This window comes from Mus pahari, chromosome 20 (genome assembly GCF_900095145.1).
Source record: "Mus pahari chromosome 20, PAHARI_EIJ_v1.1, whole genome shotgun sequence".
Lineage (NCBI taxonomy): Eukaryota > Metazoa > Chordata > Mammalia > Rodentia > Muridae > Mus > Mus pahari.
In genome coordinates, this window is record NC_034609.1 from 33,049,552 (window position 1) to 33,061,896 (window position 12,345).

The window sequence follows — 12,345 nt, forward strand, 5'->3', positions numbered from 1 at the left end:
ACCACACCCAGTCTGTGCACCACCACACCCAGTCTGTGCACCACCACACCCAGTCTGTGCACCACCACACCCAGTCTGTGCACCACCATACCCAGTCTGTGCCCCACCATACCTAGTCTGTGCACCACCATACCCAGTCTGTGCACCACCATACCCAGTCTGTGCACCACCATACCCAGTCTGTGTACCACCATACCCAGTCTGTGCACCACCATACCCAGTCTGTGTACCACCATACCCAGTCTGTGCACCACCATACCCAGTCATAGATTTTTAAAAAACTGAAAAACATAAAAACAGATAAAACTAATATATTCCCTATTACCTACAGTGTATCTATTCAAATGGCCAAAGATACTGTGTGGCATGAACCTACTGCCTGAGCTACTTGGGATGAGGAGGGAGGATCACCTGAGGCCAGTCCAGCAACACATCCAAGGTCCCAAAAAGCAGAAAAGAGGGGCAATCTATATATTTTACCTGATATCATAGAGACCAAAAGAAAACAAAGTCATTTCAAAATACTGAAAGAAAGGAACCATCACCCCAGAAACCTTACACCACCAAAACATCCCTCAGAACTAAAGGGAGAACAAGACATGCTTGCGGGGAAAGTGGAGTTGTCTTCAGCAGAACTGCTGTAAAAGAACCGCTAGAGGGGCTGTCACTATGGCTCAGCAGTTCAGAGCACTGACTGTTCTTTTCCCAGAGGATCCAGGTTCAATTCCCAGCACCTACATGGCAGCTCACAACTGTCTATACCTCCAAGATCTGACACACACACACACATACATCTAGGCAAAACACTGATGTACATAAAATAAAAACAAATACATTAAGAAAGGGGGAAAAAACCTGCTAAAGAAAAGGCCAGTGAGATAGCTCGGTGTAAAAGTGTTTGCTGGCAAGCCTGGTGATCTGGGTTCATGCCCCAAAACCCACAAAAAGGTAGAAAAAGAAAATCAATTCTGGAGTTATTCTCTGACCTGAACACACACAGCACCACACACCCCTTCACACATAAAGATACAGAAATGACAAATATATCAATACATCTCTCAGCTCTGTTAAACTTGACAGTTTAGAATAACACTTTATGGGATTTTCAATGTACATAAGTGTAATACTTAGTATAACCATTTCCTAAGAGGAAGAAGTTAAACCAACCTATATAATGCAAACATTTCTATACTCTACCATAAGTAGAAAAACAATCTCTAAAAAGATTGCCACATCTATCACTTCAAGAGCAATATCATACATACACACTTGTACACACCAATATTTTTAATTATTTACTTTTATTTTATGTGCACTGGTGTTTTGCCTGAATGTATGTCTGTGTGAGGGTATCAGATCTTAGAGTTACAGACTGTTTTTAGTTGTCATGTGGGTGCTAGGAATTGAATCAGGGTCCTCTGGAAGTACAGTCAGTGCTCTTAGCCCGAGCCACCTCTCCAGCGCCTAAAGATTTTTTTTTTATTCATGTGTATGGGTGTGACTGTCTATGTAAGCCACAAGTGGGTGGGAGTCTGCAGAAGGCCAGAAGAGGACATCAGGGATCCTTGGAGCTAGAGTTACAGGGAAGACAGCAGAAGTGGGTGCTGGGAACCAGAGCTGGGGCCTGGAAAAACAGCCCACTTCACCCCTTAGCCATCTCTGCTTTAAAACACACTGGAAAACTACAAAGTGACCAAGTAACCAGAGGAAGCAAAGCAGTGAGAACAGTGAGAAAATGCCCAAATAGAAGGTAAGCAGACGTCCATAGCCAGCAAGTTATATAACTAATGGGAATGGAAAAATACCATTAAAAGACAAATGATTAGCCAGACCTGGTGGCAAAAGAATTTAATACCAGTAGTTGGGAAGCAGAGGCTGGAGGATCTGACTTTGAAGCTAGTCCAGTTTACATAGCAAGCTCCACACCAGCCTGGGCTATATATATAATGAGACTCTGTCTTAAAAGCAGCAGCAGCAACAACAACAAAGAACAGCAGGTGATGTCAAGAATGGTGATCCAGGGCAGTAAAGAGATGGCTCCTCAAGTCATCAAGAGCATTCAAGGGCTGCTCTTCAACATGACCCTGTATTCCCTGCACCCACATGGTGGCTCACAACTGCTATTAACTCCACCCCCCAACAGGGGTGGGGGGGATCTGATGCCTTCTTTTTGGCCTATAAGGGTACCATATACATACATGTGATATGGATATACATTCAGAAAACCACGCATACACATAAAAGAAAATACCACTGGTGCATAGGTGGTTCCCAGCCTGAGAGACACAGGCAGGAAGGTCATGAGTGTAACCCAGCCTAGACTATACAACAAACCTGTCCCAAAAGTGTCCAGATGAAAAAAGAAGCAACTAATTACTGTTATCAGGAAGAGCACACCATCTCAATAGGTGAGTTCACCAAGAAAACACAACTGTAACTCTGAATGCCTCTCATGAGAAAGGATTCAAAACACATGAAACAAAAATTGACATGTAGCAAAAAGAAATACAACAATCTAGTTATAGTTAGAAACCTCAATATACCCCCCTTGGTAATTCATCAATCTAGCAGGCAGAACATCAGAAAAATAACAACTGTGGTACTGGCTATTAATGAGTTTGCGAAGCAAACAGTTGAGTGCGCCAACTTAAGGAAGAAGGAATTTCAAACTTTGATTGTGTGTATGTATGCGCATGTGCATATGCATTTGCAAGGGCCACAGTACAAGCGTGGAACAATTGTGGGTACTCTTTCTACCATGTAGGTACCGAGGATCAACTCATATCAGGCTTGGCCACAAGGGCCTCTAAATGCCTAGCCATCGCATGAGCCTTCCTCCTGGTCATTCAATCCAGTTCCTAGCCTTTCGGGTGTTTACTTGCAGAGGACCTGGGTTCAATTCTCAACACCCCCATGGTGGCTCACAACTGCCCAATAACTCTAGTTCCAGGGGATCTGAAAACCTCTTTGAACTCTACAGGCACCAAACACAAGCACACTCATGATGCAGATACACCTGGGACCCTAGATAACGGGTCTAGGCAAAAGACCATACGCATAAAACAAAAATAAATATTTAAAGGGGAAAAAAAAAGGAAACCTCGCTATCAGTAATTTAAGGGCTCCACTTGAAATAATTTTCTTAGACTACACTTCGTTTTGCGAAGTGTTTGCACTTTAAACCACAAAAGGTTACATATAATTGGGACACTTGATCCCGATTACGAGCGTAAATTAAGTGGACCAGAGTCCACTTAGGTGATTCTAGAGGCTCGGGTCTGGTTAGAAACCGGAGGCACAAGAAAAGAGAAGCGCTACGAAAAGTAATCTGGGGGAAGAAAGCAGTGTTTTTATCAAGTGAAAATGTTAAAAAGCCGCGTGACTTAAACACAAGGGTGAGGTGAAGTTCCCCCACGAAGGTCAAAAAACCTTGAAGGGTGTGAGATGTTACCAAATGTACGGACTAACGTTTAACTAAGTTGGAAAAAAAGACATGCAAACGGAAAAGTATGACTGAATCAAGGAAACATAGGTTGATTGTTTGATGGAGGAATTACACTGTTTTGTTCTCGTAAGAACAAAAAAAAAAACCAACCAAACAAAACCAGAACAAACACCACGAAGGCACAACAAAAGAAATGACAGTCTCCTCCGGGAGCCATTCAACATCATCAGACTGAACACAGAAAACCCCCGTAGCCTCCCCTGCCATCAGTCGGCGGCAGCCCTGGTCCCGTCCGCATCCTAGCTCAAGTTCAAGGACCCGAGGGCCACGCCTGACCCCAGGACCCGGAAGAGGAGCGCTAACTCGGGCTCTCCTGGTCTGACTCACCCCGCAGCAACCGCGGCGGTGGGGACAAGACCTCCCTCGAGGTCCCGACACGACGACGACACAGCAGAGGGGTGTCTCCCCAGAGCCCGGCTCATGCCCGGGGGGAACAGCGACGCCAGCACCGGTCTCGGCGGTCCCACCTCCTCCCACGGCCGGAGCCCGACCTCAGGCCTGACCGCGACGGCCAGGGCTTCCCCAGCTGACACGGCGCGGATGGCTCGACCTCACGGTCCTAACGCTGGGGTCCCGTAAAAGCGGGGCGTAGATGGAAGAGGGAGACAAAGCTGCTTAGGTCTAAGGAGGGCACGCTCACCTGGAGGGATCCGGACGTGGAAACGGAAGAAGCCGACTTCCGAGGAGCCGCTCGGCATCCAAAATGGCGACTCCCTCGACCTCCCGACAGCGGACTGGAGCGGAGGAATCTAAGGGGGCGGGGCGCGTTAGCCACGCCCTACCGGGCAGGGATTGGTTGCGCACACAACACGGGGCGGAGCTGGGGACTATTTCCCACGGCGGAGGCGTGGGACCTGACTTGTGACACCTAACGTCACGCAGTGGGTTGAGTCACTTGCTTAGGGCGCGCCTTGCAATTTGCCCTGGGGCGCGGCGGGGCGGGTGGAGGCTTCTCCTGGAGTCTGTGCCCGGTACCCTGGTTCCAGATTCTTCCAGCCCCTGGAAAAACCGGCTGCAGACTGCCGCGCAAACGCCCGCGGATCCGAGCGGAGGCTGGCTCCCCCACCTAGCTCACCGGGCGGTCGGTCTTGGGGCTCCGACCTCGGAGGGGCGGTTGGGTAGGAGTCAGAGCTGTGGAGCCGACTTTCCCCCACCGCCTCTCGGCTTCTGACTACCGACACTGGCGCCCTCCCTTCCTCTCCCATGCCGAGTCTGATGTCCGCCCGCACCTTCACTAATGTTCTCTCCGCACATCCTCCACTCTCACTTGCTCTTATTTTGTATCTGTATTCAGAGGAGGTTTTTCTGGGCTTGAAGGCGTGAAAGAGCCTTCCTGTACTCTTGCTCTTGGCCCTGCTATAGAGGCCACAGCTATCAAGGCCAAAATTGTGGCTTGTCTTTGGTAAAACGAGGACTGCGGGTTACTTTGGGAGGATTATAGGAATTGAAAATAACTGGCTTGTAAGCATGCGCCGCTGTTCAAAGCTCCAGGATACCAGGACCTTAGAATACACAATATTTGGTTCCCTTAAAATGTTCGGATCGTTCCCCCAGCAAAATATTTGCATATATAAATTGTAGTTCTGCAATAAGATCATGACATTTGTGGCTAAAACTTTCTACACACACACAGTCCCAACAACAAAGTACAATGATAGGAAAATTTCCCCTGAAACACAATTAGTTTATTGGGCTCATTTACAGACCATAGGTGACAAGTCACTTAACAAGTGAGTAATCACTCTCCTTCAAATAAGTTTGCACTGGAAAGTTTTATCCAATAGAAATGAAGGCTTCCCAGCATGGATGGAGCCCACTTCCCTACTGCTCTCCAGCCCACACTCTAGCCCCTCCCCAGGCAGAAGTACGTTCAACAGCTGGTACCAATTGCAGGCATACCCAGGTGAGGGTTCCTGCACCTGTAACAGGTGGCTCACAACCACCTAATTTCAATCCCAGGGGATCTCACACCCGCCTCTGGCTGGCTCTTCTCGGGTACCTGCACTCACATGCAGAGACACAGTCACATAATTAAAAAAAAAAAATTAAAAAGATGTTCAGAGTCATTAACCAAAAAGTAGAAATACATTTGCTGGATGTGAGGGCACATGCTTTTAATCCCAGCACTGGGGGGGGGGGCAAAGGCAGGAGGGTCTCTGTCAATTCAAGGCCAGCCTGGTCTACCCAGATACCCAGAGAGCTCCGGGATCAGGGTAGCCAAAACTTATTAGAAAACTTTTTGTTGTTGTTGTTTTGGTTTGTTTCCTGAGACAGGGTTTCTCTGTGCAGCCCTGGCTGTCCTGGAACTCACTTTGTAGACCAGGCTGGCCTCGAACTCAGAAATCCACCTGCCTCTGCCTCCCGAGTGCTGGGATTAAAGGCATGCACCACCACTGCCCGGCTAGAAAACTTTTAAAATAATACCATTTATAAAATTTAAAAAGAAAAAGGAAAGAAACCCCAGCAGTGATGCTGCAGTCCTGTAATCCCGATGCTTTGAGGGTAGAGGCAAGAAGATCAGTAGTTCATTGTCCTTAACTACATAGAGAATTCAAGGCTGGCCTGGGCCATTTTAGACCCAAGTTTTTGGATTTTTTTAATGGTTCTGAATTCTCAGGATTTTAGTGAGTATATACTATTACATGTGAACCATAATTTTTCTCTGAGACTGGGTTTTGCTATGTAGCCCAGGCTATCCTCTAGCTCTGTATTGTTTCGTTTCTTTTTTTTTTTTCTGTGGGTGTTGGGCCTGCAGGCACCGCACCTAGCTTGGACCCTAATTACTGAAGCTCTATTGATGGGCATTTAGGGTATTTCCAATATTTTGCTTACGAACAAAGCAGAGGCCAGATGTTTACCAGCATGAACTGTACCTACTGGGTACATTCCCAGAAACAAAAGAACTGGGTCAAAGAGTAGGCACGGTTAATATTCTAATAAATATTGCCTAATTGCCTTTCATAGAAATATCAGTTGACATGGCTGATACCAAAGCATGACAATATCCATCTCCCCATGCCCATGGCAGCGCAGTATAGTAGGATAACTTTTAGGATTGTTGACAGCATGGTAACCATGATCAAACCCTAGAAGCATACTATATGTTTTATACCTTTAATCCCAACACTCAAGGAGCTGAGGTGAAAGGATTGCCAGCCAGCAACTAAAAATGTCATCAAGCTCTGGCCTAGCATCTGGATTTATTTAGAAACATAACTTCCTACTTAAGAGCTCATTCGGACTCAGTGAACATCACCTTTACCTTGGGTTTTAGCAAAAGCCAGCAGTCTAATATTAGAGACTCTATAACATCTCAGTTATGAATTATACCACAACCAGCCAAGTAGTTCCGACACTGTCTGGAGATGGGGGTGGGGAGCCATGCCTATCTCTGGCTCAACAAACCGTTTTCACTCAGGAGCTAAATACAATCAAAAGTAAAGGGACCTACTCTTTCACTTGAAAATCTTTTGTTGTAGGGCAGAAGTTAACATACAAGGTTTCTTTGGCTGGCCATGTATGCCTTTTTTGTGTAAGTCCTTATAATCGGTGGCTGTAACTAAAATCTAACACAGTGTAAACTCAAAAAAAGTGAGTTTCTCACTAGCAGGCCTGTCAGACCTGTTTTTGAAGATCCCCTCCAGCTAGGATTGGCTTTGTACTTTGTTAAAAAGTTGGGAAAGAATGGTAGCAGGGATGGGGTAGGGGTGGGGGGTGACCTTATCTTTCCCACAAAGCCTACAATACTACTGGGTCCTTTATAGAAAACATTTGCCAACTCACTCATGTGCACCCATGAGCACATACACAACCTTATTACATACATGTACATGTGTATCCACATGAATACATTACATACTAAACACATTCGTGGTTTTTTTTTAAAGATTGATTTATTTTATATATGTGAGTACACTGTCGCTGTCTTCAGACACCCCAGTAGAGGGCATCAGATCCCATTACAGATGTGTTGTGAGTCACCATGTGGGTGCTGGGAATCGAACTCAGGACCTCTGGAAGAGCAGTCAGTGCCCTTAACCACTGAGCCATCTCTGCAGCCCCACATTCATTTCTTTTAATGTGAGATTCTTGTTAAGACTGTACAAGGATGACATAGCCATATTGATGAATGGACTAGAACTGAAAGTCCAGAGGTAAACCCATGCATTTCATGGCCAACTGTTGCTAAACAAGGACATCGAGAGAATTCAGTTGGAGGAAGAAGTCTTTTCCAAAAGTCATCCTAGCTGGGGACGGTGACACACGCCTTTAGTCCCAGCACTTGGGAGGCTGAGGCAGGTGGATTTCTATGAGTTCCAGGTCAGTCTAGTCTACCTATCAAGATCCAGACCAGCCAAGGTTACCTAGACCCTGTATCAAAGACATAGAGAGCAAAATCATTTTGGATTTTAGATACAGAGTCTTGCTTTGTAGCCCAGGCTCGCCCAGGCTCACCCACACTCAAGACGCTCCCATCTCAGCTTCAGTGCTGGAGTTAGCACAGGCCTGCAGCACCCCACCTAATCACACGGAAGAGTGAAGCTGGATTTCCTGCCTTACACTATGCAGACACTGATTCAGGGTGGACCAAGTATCTAACTGTAAGAGCTAGAGTTATAAAAATTCTTTAAAGACTTTACAGGTATAAATTTTCAGCACTTGGTGACAGCTCCATAGATAAGGACAGCCACCCCACAGCAACTGAAGCAAAGAAACAGGCTTTGGGGAGATAAGAGGGCTTTTCTGCTTTGAATGATACTATTCACTAATTTTTAAAAGGCAACACACAGGGCTGGAGAGATGGCTCAGTGAGTGAGAGCACTGACTGCTCTTCTGAAGGTCCTGAGTTCAAATCCCAGCAACCACATAGTGAACCACCCGTAATGAGATCTGACGCCCTCTTCTGGTGTGTTAGAAGACAGCTACGGCGGCGTACTTATGTATAATAATAATAATAATAATAATAATAATAATAATAATAATAAATCTTTGAACCAGAGCAAGCAGGGACTGAGAGAGCAGAGTTGACCCGACCGGAGTGAGCGGGGTCGACAGGAGCGAGCAGAGGTCCTAAAGTTCGTTTCCCAACAATCACATGAAGGCTTACAACCATCTGTACAGCTACAGTGTACTCACATACATAAATAAATATTTTTTTTTTAAAAAAAAAGGCAACACAGAGTGGGAGGGGAAATGTTTGGAAACCACGTATTTAATAAAGTAGATGTATCCAGAATACATTTTTAAAAATACCATAACAACACAACATAGGAAAAGAGAAGGGGGCTGGAGGGGTGGCTCGGCGTTCAGAGCACTGGCTGCACCCTAGAGGACCTGAGTTGGATTCTCCACACCCACATGATGGCACACACCCATCTGCTACTCCAGTTCAGGGTTTCCAATGCCCCCTTATTGCTTCTTCAGGCACCAAACATGCACATGTTGCACAGGTGTACATGCAAACAAAGCACCCATACACATAGAAATAACATGTCAACTCAGCTGGGCACAGCGGCTCACACTTGTAATCCCAGCCCTCAGGAAACTTAGTCTACTGGTCACGGTTAGCTTTAGCTGTTTATGTGACGTAACCGTGGCCCTAGTGGGGACAGTGACATGGTGACATGGTTCCTGACCCTGGGACAGGACCCCAGTGTAAGCCTTCATGAGTGTTGATGGTTGCGGTGGGCATAAAGCTTGAGTGTCTAAGAATTACATATTTTCACATTCCTCTGAGGAATGTCATCTCTGTTAAGGTAAATGACTCCAGTGGAACTGGAAACAGCAGGTGAGTCCAGGAGGTGAAGGTGTGTGTCTCAGCAACATGATAAACAAATGCTGGGACCTTCAGGACAGCCTCTGAGGCTGTGGGAAAGGGCTCTAAATACATGAGTTCAAAATATATGTGATTCTTCAACTACGCAAAATATAAGGATGCAATATGAATTATGGGGGCTTCATGAATCTAAAGGAACAAAGACAGCTACACTGTGAGCCAGCTTATCAGAAAGATACAAAGATAGGTTGACTCCTGAATTCCAGCTCAGCCTTGGGACACAGTGAGGTTAGGCCCAGGGGTGGTGGAAATGGTCATTTCAGGGCAGGGTCCCGCTCAACAAGCTTCTCACTTACGCTTAATGAAGGCAAGCAGATTTCTCAATTCTTTTGCAATGTTAAGAGAAAAAAAATGTATGTTTACTAAAAATCAAAGAGCTGGAGTCTCAGAATGCTGATTCAAAAAATATTCAAAAGGGAACCTGAAGTAAATGACTGGACTGTTAGGTAAATAAAAAACTGGGCTTTTGGTCTGCATGAGATGAGCTAGCAAAAACCGATAGCAGTTCTTCTTTAGAACCTTTACTAGTGAGTGCTACAGCAGCTCTTCAAGAACTTTTTCTTAACAGGATTTCTGACTTGGCCAGAGGATCCAATAATTTTTTTTTTAATAGCAGCTTTTCTGACTTGGTCAGAAAAACCATCAGCTATCCAGATAGCTTTTAGAATTTTTACTAGCAGAACTGTCTCAACCAGAGAGTTTTTAGAATAGCAAGGAGAGAGAGAGAGAGAGAGAGAGAGAGAGAGAGAGAGAGAGAGAGAGAGAGAAACAGTCTGGAGGCTGCCAGCTTGGACCCATGATTGGACTTCAAGTCATTTATGACACTCCCAGACACCCCTTCTCTCAGAACCCTTTTCTGTGCTGAAGCTGGTCCTTGGCAGTATCTGGGAAGAGACTCTAAATGAATTGTTGAGAAGGCATTGGCTGTGGCAAGTCTGTGGAGGACTGTCTTGAGTGTTAATAGAAGGTGGGCCCATTCCCAGGGCAGGTGAGGTGAACTGCATCAGCAAGCTGGCTGAGCCTCCCTAGGAGCCTGCAAGCAGCAGCGTCTTCCATAGTTCCAGCTGAACTTCTTTGGATGTAAAGGAATTTCTTGGTCTGAGGTAATACTGTGTGATAACTGAAAGCAGGCCAGCCTTTGAGCTCCAGTCTTGAATTCCCTGACTGATGGACTGTGGTCTGGATTTGTAAGCTAAATAAACCCTTCATTCCTTAAGTTACTTTTGGTCAAGGTGCTTTATCACAGCGGCAGAAATACAACTAGAGTGTTTATCTGTTGCTGAAACAAAACTCCTGACAAAAATCAATCCAAGGAAGAGTTTGTTTTTGGCTCACAGCTCCAGGATACAAGTCCATCTTGTTGGGGAAGGTAGAGAGGCAACATGAGGGAACTGGCCACTTGGCATCTGTCGTTAGGAGATACCCAAGGACTGAGATCACTCACATGTAGGGTGGGTTTTCCTACTTTAATTAACCTAATCTTGATAATCCCTCACAGGCATGCCCACAATTATTTTTACACCCAGAACCTAAACCTCATTAAATTAGCAAGTTCAGCCATCACACAGGGTTACTGTGAGTTTGAGGCCAGGTCTCACTCTATAGCCAAGTACCAGGGCCAGCTAGGACTACAGGGTTTTGTTTTGACTAAAAACAAAACAAAAAAAGATGGCTAAGAGAAAAGGCTGGGGCTGGAGAGATGGCTCAGCAGTTAAGAGCACTGACTGCTCTTCCAGAGGTCCTGAGTTTAATTCCCAGCAACCACATGGTGGCTCACAACCATCTGTAATGGGATCCAATGCCCTCTTCTGGTGTGCATGAAAACAGCTACAGTGTACTCATACATAAACAAATCTTTAAGGTGTGTGTGTGGGGGGGGGGAATCTGGGGATACAACCCAGTTGGTAGAGTGCTTGTCTAACATGCTTGAAGCCTTGACTTCAATTCCCAGCATAAGACCCAGAATGAGATCGAATATTTTCCGGAACCTGGAGGCTGGTTGGGCAGCCAACGAGCCCTATCAATCCTTCTGTGTCCACACGAGACAGCTTTAGGGTTGTGGCTTGTATATGGCCATGCCAAGTTATTATTTAGGGGCGGGGATTTGAACTCAGGTCCTCATGCTTGACAGCAAGTGCTCCTACCCACTAAGCCATCACCCCAGCCTATTAATTATATTGAGGTGAAAGGCACGTGTCACTGTGACTATGTAAAGGCAAGGGGGGAACTTTGGAGCCAATTTTTATCTTCCACCTTTTTTTCCCCCAAGACAGGGTTTCTCTGTGTAGCCCTGGCTGTCCTGGAACTCACTTTGTAGACCAGGCTGGCCTCGAACTCAGAAATCTGCTTGCCTCTGCCTCCCAAGTGCTGGGATTAAAGGCATGCGCCACCATGCCCAGCCACCTTCCACCTTTATGTGGAGAGTACTGGTGACTAAACCTAGTTTGACAGTCTTTTGAAATAAGTGGTTTTACCCTCAGAACCATCTTAGCAGCTCTTGTGAATTACACTTTAAAAAAAAAAAAAAAAAAGTCGGGCTGGAAGATAGCTCAGTAGTCAAAGAGATCGCCATGAAGGCACAAGGACAGAGGTTTGGCTCCCTAACACACGTGTAACTGCTGCAGGTATGCGGGCTGCCTGTAATTCCACAGCTCAGGATATAAAGATGGGGTATGCCACAGCAAGATGGCTAGCTGGACTGGCTAAAATGTTAAGCTCTGAGTTCAAGTGAGAGACCCTGATTCAGTATACAAGGTGGAGAGAGGCATGTGACATCAACCTCTGGCCTCTACACTCACATACACGCATATGTACAGGTGAACCTGCCCACACATACAACCCTGCACAAGCATGCATACACAGGCACACACCAGTACACACACATAAACATGCTAAAAAAAAATGTAAAGCCGGGCCTGGTGGCGCAGGCCTTTAATCCCAGCACTCGGGAGGCAGAGGCAGGCGGATTTCTGAGTTCGAGGCCAGCCTGGTCTACCAAGTGAGT

The 12,345-nt window shown here is 46.0% G+C and overlaps 1 protein-coding gene across 2 annotated transcripts in view; it reads right to left on the reverse strand.

Moving 5' to 3' along the window:
• Window positions 1-4,229, reverse strand: part of Ist1 (IST1 factor associated with ESCRT-III) — a 22,467-nt gene extending 18,238 nt beyond the window's left edge. For both annotated transcript variants that reach the window (XM_029532360.1, XM_021219981.2), the window contains exon 1: window positions 4,146-4,229. The gene's annotated coding sequence lies outside the window, so the exon portion shown is untranslated. The remainder of the gene's footprint in view (window positions 1-4,145) is intronic.
• Window positions 4,230-12,345: the final 8,116 nt, after the last annotated feature.